At 43.4% G+C, this 13,046-nt stretch overlaps 1 protein-coding gene across 8 annotated transcripts in view; it reads left to right on the top strand.

Moving 5' to 3' along the window:
* ARHGAP24 (Rho GTPase activating protein 24) overlaps positions 1-13,046 on the top strand; it is a 1,566,862-nt gene that overhangs the window by 1,338,528 nt on the left and 215,288 nt on the right. Inside the window, exon 1 of one of the 8 annotated variants that reach the window (XM_063919891.1) lies at positions 1,765-2,024. The exons of the other annotated variants lie outside the window; for them this stretch is intronic. The gene's annotated coding sequence lies outside the window, so the exon portion shown is untranslated. Of the gene's footprint in view, positions 1-1,764; positions 2,025-13,046 lie in introns of those variants that run through there. 8 annotated transcript variants of the gene reach the window in all.

The raw sequence follows: 13,046 nt of genomic DNA, 5'->3' as shown, positions 1-13,046 counted from the left end.
TGAGAGCAATGGCGCACAGCTGCAGTGCTGTGCGCTACCTTATCTGAAGACAGGAACGTCTTCTGACGCCGATTTCTCCGGACCTCTTCGCTCTTCTGGCTCTGTAAGGGGGCCGGCGGCGCGGCTCCGGGAGCCATCCAGGCTGAACCTGTGATCGTCCCTCTGGAGCTAATGTCCAGTAGCCAAGAAGCCCAATCCACTCTGCATGCAGGTGAGTTCGCTTCTTCTCCCCTTAGTCCCACGATGCAGTGAGCCTGTTGCCAGCAGGACTCACTGAAAATAAAAAACCTATTTAAACTTTTACTCTAAGCAGCTCAGGAGAGCTACCTAGCATGCACCCTTCTCGGCCGGGCACAAAAATCTAACTGAGGCTTGGAGGAGGGTCATAGGGGGAGGAGCCAGTGCACACCAGCTAGTCTAAAGCTTTTACTTTTGTGCCCAGTCTCCTGCGGAGCCGCTATTCCCCATGGTCCTTACGGAAGTCCCAGCATCCACTAGGACGTCAGAGAAATGATGATACTCTAGGGCGCCGTGATTCAAAAAGGTTTGGGAACCACTGCCTTATGTACTATCACTGGAAAAGTGTAACATACAGTAGGACCTTTGTTGTTATGCTGTTAAAAAATAAGTTGTTGCTGAAGTTTCCCCCTAAAGATGCATACATTACACACTGAGCGTTTTTGCCCAGTGTGTATGCACAGCGATGATCGCTGACATCGCTGGGCTGAAAGTCCCTCAGTGCATACACACTGACCTATTTTTCCCACTGCCCAGCCATGTCAGCGGGGGTGAACGGCTTTCCATAGCAGGACGCTACAGAAAGCCGTCCACCCCGCAGTTCATGAAGCCGGAGCGCGCATCAGCGCTCATCGCTGCGGTATACACACTGGGCGGTTTTGAGCTGAAAGCAGCTAAAAAACACCAAAAGTGAGCTGCTTTAAGCTCAAAATCACCCAGTGCGTATGGGCCTTAAGGAACACCAAGGGCACAGGATCTATAGAGATACAGTAATAGCAACATGCAAATACTGCGTAATAAAAGATGTGCAAATGCATCTATTGTTTTAGAGTTCTATACACAGAAGGAGAACACAGGCATACACCACTCCCCTGAATCTAAACTAAAATCTAGAACAGATGTCAAACACTTCTTCCACAGTACTGACTCCATTACAGAGATTCTGACTAGAAGGAAGTTAGCCAGTGTACAGTATTTAATGAAAACTGCATAACCATAATAACACTTCCCACTTGCATGATAAATGCCCTGCTTGCAGTTTGTTGCTTTCTGTCTTTACATGAAGACACCATTAGTTAGGCGGAACCGGCTGAAAGTATTGTTAGGACGATTGTTCGAGGAACTGCTCAGCTTTATTCAGCGTACTGTGGGAAGTAAAATAAATATATAAAGAAATAGATGGAGAGTTAGTGAAGTGATTTCCTTGTCCTTGTTAATCTAGCTGCTTCTGCAATAAGACCCAGCACTCCTGACATCTGAACATCTGACATCTGAACTCAACACTGAGAGTGTTCTAGAACTGGGAAACTGACACTCCTGGCTGGCTGTTCCTCAGCTATAGACTGCTGCATGTTATGGATGATGGACAGTGAGGGTCATGTTGCGATGATAAAATCCAATTCCCCCTCTAACCTCTGCTTCCTGGTAGATGACATAGCAGCAGCAGCATGATACTGTATATCCGAGCCCAGAGATGTGCTGCAGCTGTAGGGCAGCATGGTTCCTCCTCTCCCCCCTCCTCCTCCTCCTCGTCACACGCTGCCGGCTCTCTCTGTACTAGTCACTATACTCTGCCGCTCCTGTCCTTATACCTGCTGTAACCCTACTAAAGCAATGACACCTCACACCTGAGCCTGACTAGTGTTAGTAAGAGGCAGTGCCATTCCTGGCTGATGGAGTCATGGGAGAGTCTGCAGAGAGCAGTCACACAGGGAGCAGAGGCAGAGCAGCAGCGCCACTAGGATAGTACGGGGAATATCCTCTGGGCTGTGAAAGCATCAACACGGGTGAGTTTTGTCTGCCAGCTGCTCAGCAGCACGAGTCTGTTCTAGTGTAGGTTCCCCTCCTCGGAGTACGGAGTGTGGGGCATGCACAGGACTTCCCAGGTCTTACTTGTCACCAAGAAGCTCCTGTGAAAGTAGCCGGGATATGTCATCCTGACAGTAATATAGTACTGGGTACTTGCAATGCATTGGTCTCTCATACAGCCTGTTACTTCTCTGAAAGCTGTTATTCCTAGTATACAATGTCCCTTGGGTGACAATATAATCACTGGAACACACGTGTGGGTAGGATGTTCCTCTGAGTGAACTTTGAACACCTCTGGATTCATCTTTTACACAATCACTGTACACTGAATATTGTTATATACAGTAGTTACATTAGCTATTTTACTTATCTTCAATAATGTCCTTTAGCAAGTGTAGCTGTTTGTTTCCAGTGGTTACACTGCTCCAGACTAGGCTGCATCAATTGGCAATTGTTGATTGCTCTGATTTATTTCACTGCTGTCCAATCTTATGCAAATTGCACTTACTGTAGCATTTGTAAAGGATTCTGTGTGCATGTATGTCTGTCTATCTATCTATCTATCTATCTATCTATCTATCTATCTATCTATCTATCTATCTATCTATCTATCGTAAAAATGATCACTTTCAATGTGTGTGTATATGTGTGTAGATAGATAGATAGTACTGGTTTTGAATAGGTTATTGCTTGGTTGGTTAGAATGGAATTTGGTGCAGTTACATTTCTTGAATCCAGAGACGGTGTGATGCTAAAGTGTAATAACTGGATGGAGGTCTCTTTATAAACACGTTAATTGAGTAATGAGACATTTTAATGCAGCTCATTGATGAATGAAAGTATGATGTGCTGAGTTTTGAACAGGGCATCTACAGTACTGAATCTTCATTTAGCATTTCAGCTGACAAACAGATACATATAAATTCCAGTGAAGGCACTGCAGTATCTGTGTCACTAAGACAAACAGTCATGTCTCTTGTGCTGGTAAATAGCATGCCAGCAGGTCAGCACTGTAAATGTGTGTGCTGGAAACATTACATGTACAGAACCTGTCTGCGTCAGTTTTCCTGCTCATATTAATCTCAGTTTACATCACGAGTCTTCTGTATAAGACTGTGACCTGACGCAAGGTATAAGGATAAGCACAGCATTTCATATATAGGGGAAGTCTATCTTTACTTTTCACCAACAGCTGAATATGTTATGTACAGTAAATATAAAAAGTACTTATTTCTTTTGGTTACGCTCATAGGCCCTCATTCCGAGTTGTTCGCTCGGTAAAAATCTTCGCATCGCAGCGATTTTCCGCTTAATGCGCATGCGCAATGTCCGCACTGCGACTGCGCCAAGTAAATTTGCTATGCACTTAGTAATTGTACTCACGGCTTTTTCATCGGTCTGGCGATCGTAATGTGATTGACAGGAAATGGGTGTTTCTGGGCGGAAACAGGCCGTTTTATGGGCGTGTGGGAAAAAACGCTACCGTTTCCGGAAAAAACGCAGGAGTGGCCGGAGAAACGGAAGAGTGTCTGGGCGAACGCTGGGAGTGTTTGTGACGTCAAACCAGGAACGACAAGCACTGAACTGATCGCAGATGCCGAGTAAGTCTGAAGCTACTCAGAAACTGCTACGAGGTGTGTAATCGCAATATTGCGAATACATCGTTCGCAATTTTACTATGCTAAGATTCACTCCCAGTAGGCGTAGGCTTAGCGTGTGCAAAGCTGCTAAAAACGGCTTGCGAGCGAACAACTCGGAATGACCCCCATAGATTATTGTCTTATTATATTATGGAATTAAATGTAATTTATTCAGAAATTTTTACCACTGGTCTTTACAAAATATATATATTTTGTATTCATTTAAGTGCTATTATGCATCCTCTTTTAATACTTAGTAAAAGTAACTTTAGCTGCTATTGCAGTTGGGAGTCTATTAGATAAGTCTCTACCCGCTGCGCACATCTGGACACCCATGCTTCTTTGCGGTTTTGTATGAGTTGCAAAAGGTTAAACAGCAATTTTCATATTATGCTACCTATTCTCAATGGGCATGAAGTCTGGACATGGATTTCAGTATCCAGTATCTCCAGTGTAGCATTTGCTGTATGCTTGGGGCCACTGTCTTTCTGGAATATAAATGATCTACCGTACCTAGGCCCTCATTCCGAGTTGATCGGTCGCAAGGCGAATTTAGCAGAGTTACACACGCTAAGCCGCCGCCTACTGGGAGTGAATCTTAGCTTCTTAAAATTGCGACCGATGTATTCGCAATATTGCGATTACTAACTACTTAGCAGTTTCAGAGTAGCTCCAGACTTACTCTGCCTGTGCGATCATTTCAGTGCTTGTCGTTCCTGGTTGACGTCACAAACACACCCAGCGTTCGCCCAGGCACTCCCACCGTTTCTCCGGCCACTCCTGCGTTTTTTCCGGAAACGGTAGCGTTTTCAGCCACACGCCCCTGAAACGCCGTGTTTCCGCCCAGTAACACCCATTTCCTGTCAATCACATTACGATCGCCGGAGCGAAGAAAAAGCCGTGAGTAAAAATACTTTCTTCATAGTAAAGTTACTTGGCGCAGTCGCAGTGCGAACATTGCGCATGCGCACTAAGCGGATTTTCACTGCGATGCGATGAAAAATACCGAGCGAACAACTCGGAATGAGGGCCCTAGTTCTAAGGTCTCTTGCAGACTGCAGCAGGTTTATCACCATAATCTGTCAACATGTTGCCTATTTTTACAACTTTTTCAGTACCAGAAGGAGAGAAACATCCCGATAGCATTATGCTCCTGCTATATGCCTTCTGGCAAATTTTAGCTGAGCTTTCATATGAGTCTTCTTCAGTAATGGCTTTCTTTTTTCAACCCTCAGATAAAACACGGTTTTGTAACATGACCATTCAAACGGGTGGCACTTGATATACCGGCTGTCGGGATTCCGGCGCTTAGCATACCGGCGCCGGAATCCCGACATCTTGCATACCAACAACTATTTTTCCTCTTGGGGTGTCTACGACACCATTGGTGGGCGAATAAATAGCATGGCGCGCATAGCGCGCCACCGTGCCTGCAATGTGGTGAGCGCAGCGAACCCGCAAGGGACTCTTTTGCGCTCGCCCAGCTGCTGGTATACCGGCGCGGGGATCCCAAGTGCCGGTGTACCGTAGTAGACCCCAGTCAAACATCTCTACCATATAAAACTAAAACTCATACAGTTGTCAAAGGCTTCTTTGTGACCTAACTAACAAGTACCTGTAGGTCACAGATGCTCAGTTTTGGAGGATGACTTTATCTATACAAATTCACATTTGTGCCATACCCACTTACTTATAATAGACTTAGCACATGCCCTGGAGGATACTAATGCTATGTACACATTATGCGATCCCATACGATACCATATCATATGATATTGTATAAGATATCATATCGGATCGGATCGTGTGTACACACTACAAACGATATCTAGAAACAAAGTCATCACTGGAGTACAAAACCACACAATATCACCTCATCAAGACTGCATGCAGTCCGAAGTATTACGTCGCATGCGACCCACGGGAGCGCACATCGTACGTCGGATACCGTGTACACATTATACAATATCATTCAGTAACGAACAATATCGTTCAAATCGCAAATGATATTGCATAGTGTGTACGGGCAATAAGACTCTATAAAACATTCTAATTTTGTAATAGCTTTTGATTGCTGCTTTTTAATAACCTTTTCTTTGCTCTTCATGATGAAGCTCTGGTTTGGAAATGCATTATCCGACTCTAGACTTCTCACAGGAAATATATTTATGTTGAAATGCCCCCGGCGCTTACTTAATGAAGGGATTGCACACATCTACAGCGCGCACCCAAAAAAGGGGGTCTGTTTTAAAAAAGGGGCATGGTCTCAAAAAGTTAGGTGCATGGTCACGCAATAGTATCCCCAATCAAATATACACAGCTTGGTAGCACAATCTTATTCACATTACACCACATAGTAGTGTCCATTATTCTTATTATGACACTCAGTAGTGACCCTTTACACAATGCCCACATTAGTGCCCTTTATACTGTACATAATGCCCACAGTAGTAGTGCCCCTCCTACACATAATGCCCACAACAGTAGGGCCACTTATACAATGCCCACAGCATTAGTGCCCCTTTTGCAATTACCACTGTAGTGGTAGTGCCCCTTATGCAATGAAAACTGTAGTGGTAGTGCCCCTTATGCAGTGCCCATAGTGGTAGTGTCCCTTATGCAGAGCCCATAGTAGTGATGCCCCTTATGCAGTGCCTCCAGTAGTAGTGCCCCTTATGCCCCCAGTAGTGAAGTCCCTTATGACGTGCCCCCTATGCAATGCCCCCATTAGTAGTACCTCCAGTAGTAATGCCCACTGTAGTATTGCTCCCAGTAGTAATGCCCCCTATAGTAGTACCCCCAGTGGTAATTCCTCCTGTAGTAGTGCCCCCAGTGGTTATGTCCCCTCTAGTAGTGCCCGTTACACAAAAAAGAAGAAAAAGTTCTGCTAGCTTGGACCAGTAGATTGGTGCATGTCTGAATCGCCCACCTTCACATGCGTACTGCTAATATGTGCCAAAAAAGCTAGAAGAAGATGAGGTTACCTACTGCCAGAGTACTACTCTCGTAAGGGGTCCCTTATACTGTGGGATACTGCAGATTGTACAAAATGTTGGTCACCACTGCTATGTTCTTTGTAAATATCAAGCATGACTATCCTTAATACCATGGTTTCTAGGAGTAGGGAAACACCGCCTTAGAGTTGTTTCATAAATCATATAGCTGACAGCATAGATATAGATAAAAATAGCTCTTTGATGAAAATGTGTTGAGGAACAACTTTATCTTATTGTAAAGGCTCCCTGATACACAGGTTTCCAAGGCATGTCATCTGTAGCTGTAGGTGTATGCTGCTGTGGCAAACCATGTGGTCTGTAATGTTTCATCTAACAACTCAACATAATCTGTGGTGTGGGTAAATATGGCTTCTGTGTTGCAATAACTGGTGGGCGTTCAGCCGAACTATCCTCAAATTTATTCTGTTCCTATCTAAATGTACTTTGATTTAAAAAAAAAAAAAAAAATTATTGAGTGTAATATAATGAAAATAAGTGTGGGTTGTTCTGTAGAACATTCACCTACTTATTATTTTTATGTTTTTGTTTTCTTCTGTACAGTAAGGTAATTAAGCTCCCACCCTCATCTGCACAATGTAGTTGAGAACTGAGATGAATGAATTTTGCTTCGGTTCTACAGATCTACTGTAGGTTTTGCAACAAAAAAAAAAAAAGAAAATTGCCCTGGAAACACAAACAAATGACATCTAAGCAAGGATGACTTAACATTTTAGTTTTGTTGGAAAGCAGACGCAAGATTATTAAAGAGGAGAATAATGTAACATCATAGGCAAGTCAAGTCAAATGGTGTTGTTGCACATTGGATTAGTATAATAACATATTCTACCATTTAACCCTTTGTATTGGCATTGATGCAGTGATAATCTGATTCTTTGTTTTATTTTATAATACAATGCTTTTGGTATAATTGGGTAAGATTGGGTAAGAGCAGGAGTAAAGACCCATACACACTTGCCGATAAAATGAGCGACGTCGCTCACTATTCGTCATCCACAACTACTTATAAGAGTGTAAAGCACAGGATACAGTTAAAATGCCGCCGGCCAGGATCCGGGCAGGCGAAATACAGACGCCAGAATCCCAAATGACGGCATAAAACCGGCATCAAAATCCCATACGGAGGACGGGATGTCGGCTGCAAAATAGAGACTTCCGGAATTCCGATCATTCTTCTAGCGGGACGCTGGGTTAGGGTGCAGGGACATGAAGGTTATGGTTAGGTACCGGGGAGGGGGGGTTAGGCATGTAGAAGGGGAGCTTTGGGTTAGGCACCACCGGGGAGGGTTTGGGTTAAGCACCACCGGGGAGGATTAGGGTTGGGCACCCATAAGGGAGGGTTAGGATAGGGGGCAGGGAAGGGTTTGAGTACTTTTTGAGGGGCTATCAGGATTTTGGCAGCTGGCTTGATGTCCAGTAGGGTATCATACTTAATCCGAAACCACAGCCTTTGACGGAACCTATTTTTGATACTCTGTTTCTTATTGATTAGGGGCCTAATTCAGGTTGGATCGCAATAAGCGATCCAACCGCAATTTCTGAGAAAAAGATGCGGGTGCATGTGCAGCGCCCGTCCTGTGCATGCGCCCGTTTTTACTGTGGTGGAGCACAGAAAATACGATTGCCTCTGCCTGTCAATCAGGCAGAGGCGGTCGCGGGGCGGGGGCGGGCAATGCTCTGTTTCCAGGGAGGAGACAGAGCGATGCGGGGGTGGAGGCGGCCGAACGGGGGGTGGAGACGGCTGAATGGGGGGGGGGGGTGTCAGGGGCGTGATCACGGTGGCTGCGTGACGTCACAAGCAGCCGCAGCAATCAGGAAGATGGCAGCGAGTCTCCTGCGGCCGCAGCTAAGCTGCACCGGCAGGAGGCTTCCACAGTTTCTACTAACAAGCAGAAATTGCGAAGCATTCACAAGTTCTGCTAGTTGAAGTGGGGGAGGCTCCGGTCAGCATGCTGGGCGGCTTTGTCCTGTGATGGGCGGCCCCCAGCATGCGATCCAAAAGATGGCAAATTCTGTTAATTAGAGAATTTGCTTTTCTCACTGAATTAGGCCCAAGATGTTGTCCTACACTTTCCAGCTCATTCTATTACACTGATTCACATCAGGAAAATGTCAGTACAGTTTCTACATAAATGAACAGGTTGTTCTGCAAACTCTTTGTGAGAATGAAATGCATTTAACATCATATTCAATTAATTCTTTTATTTCCAATTTTATCGCTATTGGCATTTCCTCCAGTGAAATATTGACAAAATCATGCAATACATATATTATCTTAAATAAAAGCACTTTCCACCTGGAGAAACATTTTACTATTTTCCTTTATAATCTCTTTGATGTAAAATTTCTCCTTTGATCTCATTTGATATAAAATTATTTTTGTAACAAACATTCAACAGACTAAATCGCTGATATAATATGTTGGGTTACTTTAGCTGCTTCATTTTCAACAACACATTTGATTTTGAGGTATTTATTATTATTATTTTTTGTTGTTGTTATTTTTTTTGCTATCTTCTTCTCCATTAATGATACAGTATATTCACACTTCAGCCAATTCCAGCAGTGCTAGAAGCTCTTTAGAATTTTCGGAATTTCTACATTAATGAATTTCCGTATTTCTGACAAAGAAACTTATTTTTAGATCATTTGAAACTGTAAATGACCAAACATGTACATTCTCCTGTGTGTTATTTTATTTATTAAGTTCTTTTTATATGTTTTTATGAATTAGATGATGATCTGAACACATTTAATTTATGCAGAACTTCAGATAATTCTAAATGGAACAAAACATTTACTAGCACCACTGTTTATGTATATTATTTAATGTAAATACGTATATACAATGTTATACAACTTCCGGACAAATACTGCTTCTAAAGCTGGGTACAAAATAACCGACAATTTGAGCGATTTGCCCAATAATGACGAGTCGTTAGGACAAATCGTCTACTACATCGCTAGTTATGCACGCTCCCACGGGTCACTAGCGGCATCCCACGTCTTTATGACAGATGCAGCTCAATCCGGATGATGCTGATGATGCCATGCTACCGAATGCACCATGGCCCCTGCTCTACCCCGCCATCGCTCCAGCGCTGCCGGCATCGTCAAGTGTATATGCATTTGTCAATGCTGGCACTCCCAACCAGAGTCTACTGGTCCTGATCTCGCTGAGTACACATTATCATTAAATGTGTACCCAACTTAAATGTGACGTTGAAGGAAATCATTTTGGAATAGAGCTGTCCGTTGTGACACTTTGCATGTAGACATCTGCAGTGTTCTAAAACAAAAATGAGTTTACCAATCAGCAATGAGAAGCAAAATACACAGTACGGCCTTTATTATAAGAACAAACTCTAACATAAAAATGTAATGCGCGTACAATTTATACCTGTTTTTCCCCTCAGCTGGATATCCTCCTGAATCTCAAAGTTAAAACATCTTGACCTGGCTTTAGGTTTTTTTTATCTGCAATATATTTGATTGATTACATTTACGGTACGTCTTGTGTGTATTACTGTACATAAAGCTTTTGCATCCTTTTAAATGCAGCAGCTTATGTATCTATATCCTTTTTCCTTGAGACTGAATGTGTGCTTTATGTGGATGGTTTTTTTTTTCTTTCTTTTTTTTTAAGTGCAGATCAATGTCTATTGTGATGTATGTAGGAAGAAGGCATTAATTATAATGGCAGTACACTTATGTAGAGATTTATTGGAAGCTTTGCAGAAAGCCAACAATGAAATCATTTTCTAATAAATGAACTGCATATAACAAGTATGTTGGCTTCTTTTGTAACTGTAGTGCTGTCTCTCTATAACAACAGCTTAAAAGTGTCATCATAATGAGTGTTGTAAAAAGAAAATTAAGACAGTTAATACTTTTTAAAGCACATTTGATTATGCTAAATGGCTTTAACAAGCAGTAAGTAATCAGTGACAGCATAAGACAGAACAGTGAGTCCTTCACATAGGGGTATGTGCGTGTGCATGTATGATGTATGTAACTTCTTTAAAAATGTGGTTGGTACCAGGCTGCTACTCTCACTAAGGTGGTCATTCCGAGTTGATCGCAGCCAGCAACTTTTTGCTGCTGCTGCGATCAACTAGTACATGCCTATGGGGGAGTGTATTTTAGCTTAGCAGGGCTGCGATCGCTTGTGCAGCCCTGCTAAGCGAAAAAAAATTCAAGCACATGTAGACTAGGCCTATACCTACTTACCCTGTGCGATGGATCCAGCGATGATGGGCCCGGCTTTGAGTTCACTCCTCCGCCCTCCGTTTTGCTGGACACGCCTGCGTTATACTTACCACTCCCCGAAAACAGCTCCAAACGCTCTGGATCCGCCATGGCACGCCTCCTTCCTGTCAGTCTTCTTTGCGGTCGGCTCTGCGACCCCTTCCTTTGTAAGTCGTGATGTAACCCGGCGACCCCTGTCGCCGGGCAACTTCGCGCACTGCGCACGCCGCGCATGCGCATTCCGCACCCGTTCGCACCGCAGCGATAAACCGCTACGTGCGAACGGGTCGGAATGACCCCCTAAGTTCCCTGTTAGCAAGAACTAAACCCAACACATACAGATGGAGCCACGTTAGTTGTGGCTCCATCTGTGACTAGGTGCGCCCATGCCGCCAAAAGCGTCCCCTTTCCAGCCGGGCGCGTGCGCCCATGACAGAGATGCGCCCCTTTCACTTGAATGGACAGCGCCTCCGTCCGCGCGGACGGATCGCCTAGTCACGCCGGGAGGGCACGTTTGCGATGGAGCTGCCTAAGATGAGCGCGGCTCCATCTGTACGCAATAATAGTGAGTCTGTGCCTTAATAAGTAGAATACTTGGACCAAAATTTGTTGGTCACCTGAAGCCTAACAAAATCTTGCTCCTTAGTTCACAATTAAACAAATGAAAAAAATAAAAATTTAGCATACTTATTAAAAGTCCATTTAACGCTGACGAACCAGTGGTTACTGTGATCCAACCTGTGGCGATCTCCAGTGGCGGTTAGCAGCAGGTGGTTGGAGTCCGTGTTTTCCTGCAGCGGTGGTCCTGTGTTTGCCAGCAGAACATTCTGTGATATCATGTGGTAACCAGCCCACACTGGTTACATTGCAGTATGAGCAGGATAGATTTTTATCTTGTGTAGTGCCTTTTTAATGTTTTTAAAATTAAAACGTTAATGCACTATGAAGCGCCCCCTCTTTTTACTATTTGACAGGAAAAAAATAAAAAAATATTTATATATATATATATATATATATATATCTATACAGTCAAAAGTTTGGACACACCTTCTCATTCAATGGTTTTTATTTATTGTAATTATTTTCTACATTGTAGATTAATACTGAAGACATCAAACCTATGAAAGAACACATATGGAATTATGTTGTAAACAAAAAAGTGTTAAACAAATCAAGATATGTTTTATATTTTAGTTTCCTCAAAGTAGTCCCCTTTTGCTTTGATGACAGCTTTGCACACTCTTGGCAATCTCTCAATCAGCTTCATGAGGTAGACTCCTGGAATGGTTTTGAATTAACAGGTGTGCCTTGTCAAGATTCAATCTGTGGAATTACTTGCCTTTTTAATGTGTTTGAGACCATCAGTTGTGTTGTGCAGAGGTAGGGTTAGTACACAGTGGACACCCCTATTTGACTACTGTTGTAGTCCATATTATGGCACGAACCAATCAACTCAGCAAAGAGAAACAACAGTCCATCATTATTTTAAGACATGAAGGTAAGTCGATACGGAAAATTTCAAGAACTTTGAAAGTATCCTCAAGTGCAGTTGCAAAAACCATCAAATGCTATGATGAAACTGGCTCTCATGAGGACCGCCCCAGGAAAGGAAGACCAAGAGTAACCTCTGCTGCAGAGGATAAGTTCATTAGAGTTACCAGCCTCAGAAACCGATACTTAACAGCACCTCAGATTAGAGCCCACATAAATTCTTCACAGAGTTCAAGTAGCAGACAAATCTCAACATCAACTGTTCAGAGGAGACTGCGTGAATCAGGCCTTCATGGTCGAATTGCTGCGAAGAAGCCACTACTGAGGATGAACAAAAAGAAGAAGAGAATTGTTTGGGCCAAGAAACACAAGGAATGGACATTAGACCAGTGGAAATCTGTACTTTGGCCTGATGAGTGCAAATTTGACATTTTTGTTTCCAACCGCCTTGTCTTTGTGAGATGCAGAGAAGGTGAGCGGATGGTTTCTGCATGTGTGGTTCCCACTGTGAAGCATGGAGGAGGAGGTGTGATGGTGTGGGGGTGCTTTACTGGTGACACTGTTGGTAATTTATTCAAAATTCAAGGCACACTTAACCAGCATGGCT

The sequence above is a fragment of the Pseudophryne corroboree genome, chromosome 1 (assembly GCF_028390025.1).
Source record: "Pseudophryne corroboree isolate aPseCor3 chromosome 1, aPseCor3.hap2, whole genome shotgun sequence".
Lineage (NCBI taxonomy): Eukaryota > Metazoa > Chordata > Amphibia > Anura > Myobatrachidae > Pseudophryne > Pseudophryne corroboree.
This window is presented reverse-complemented; position numbering and strand designations above follow the sequence as displayed.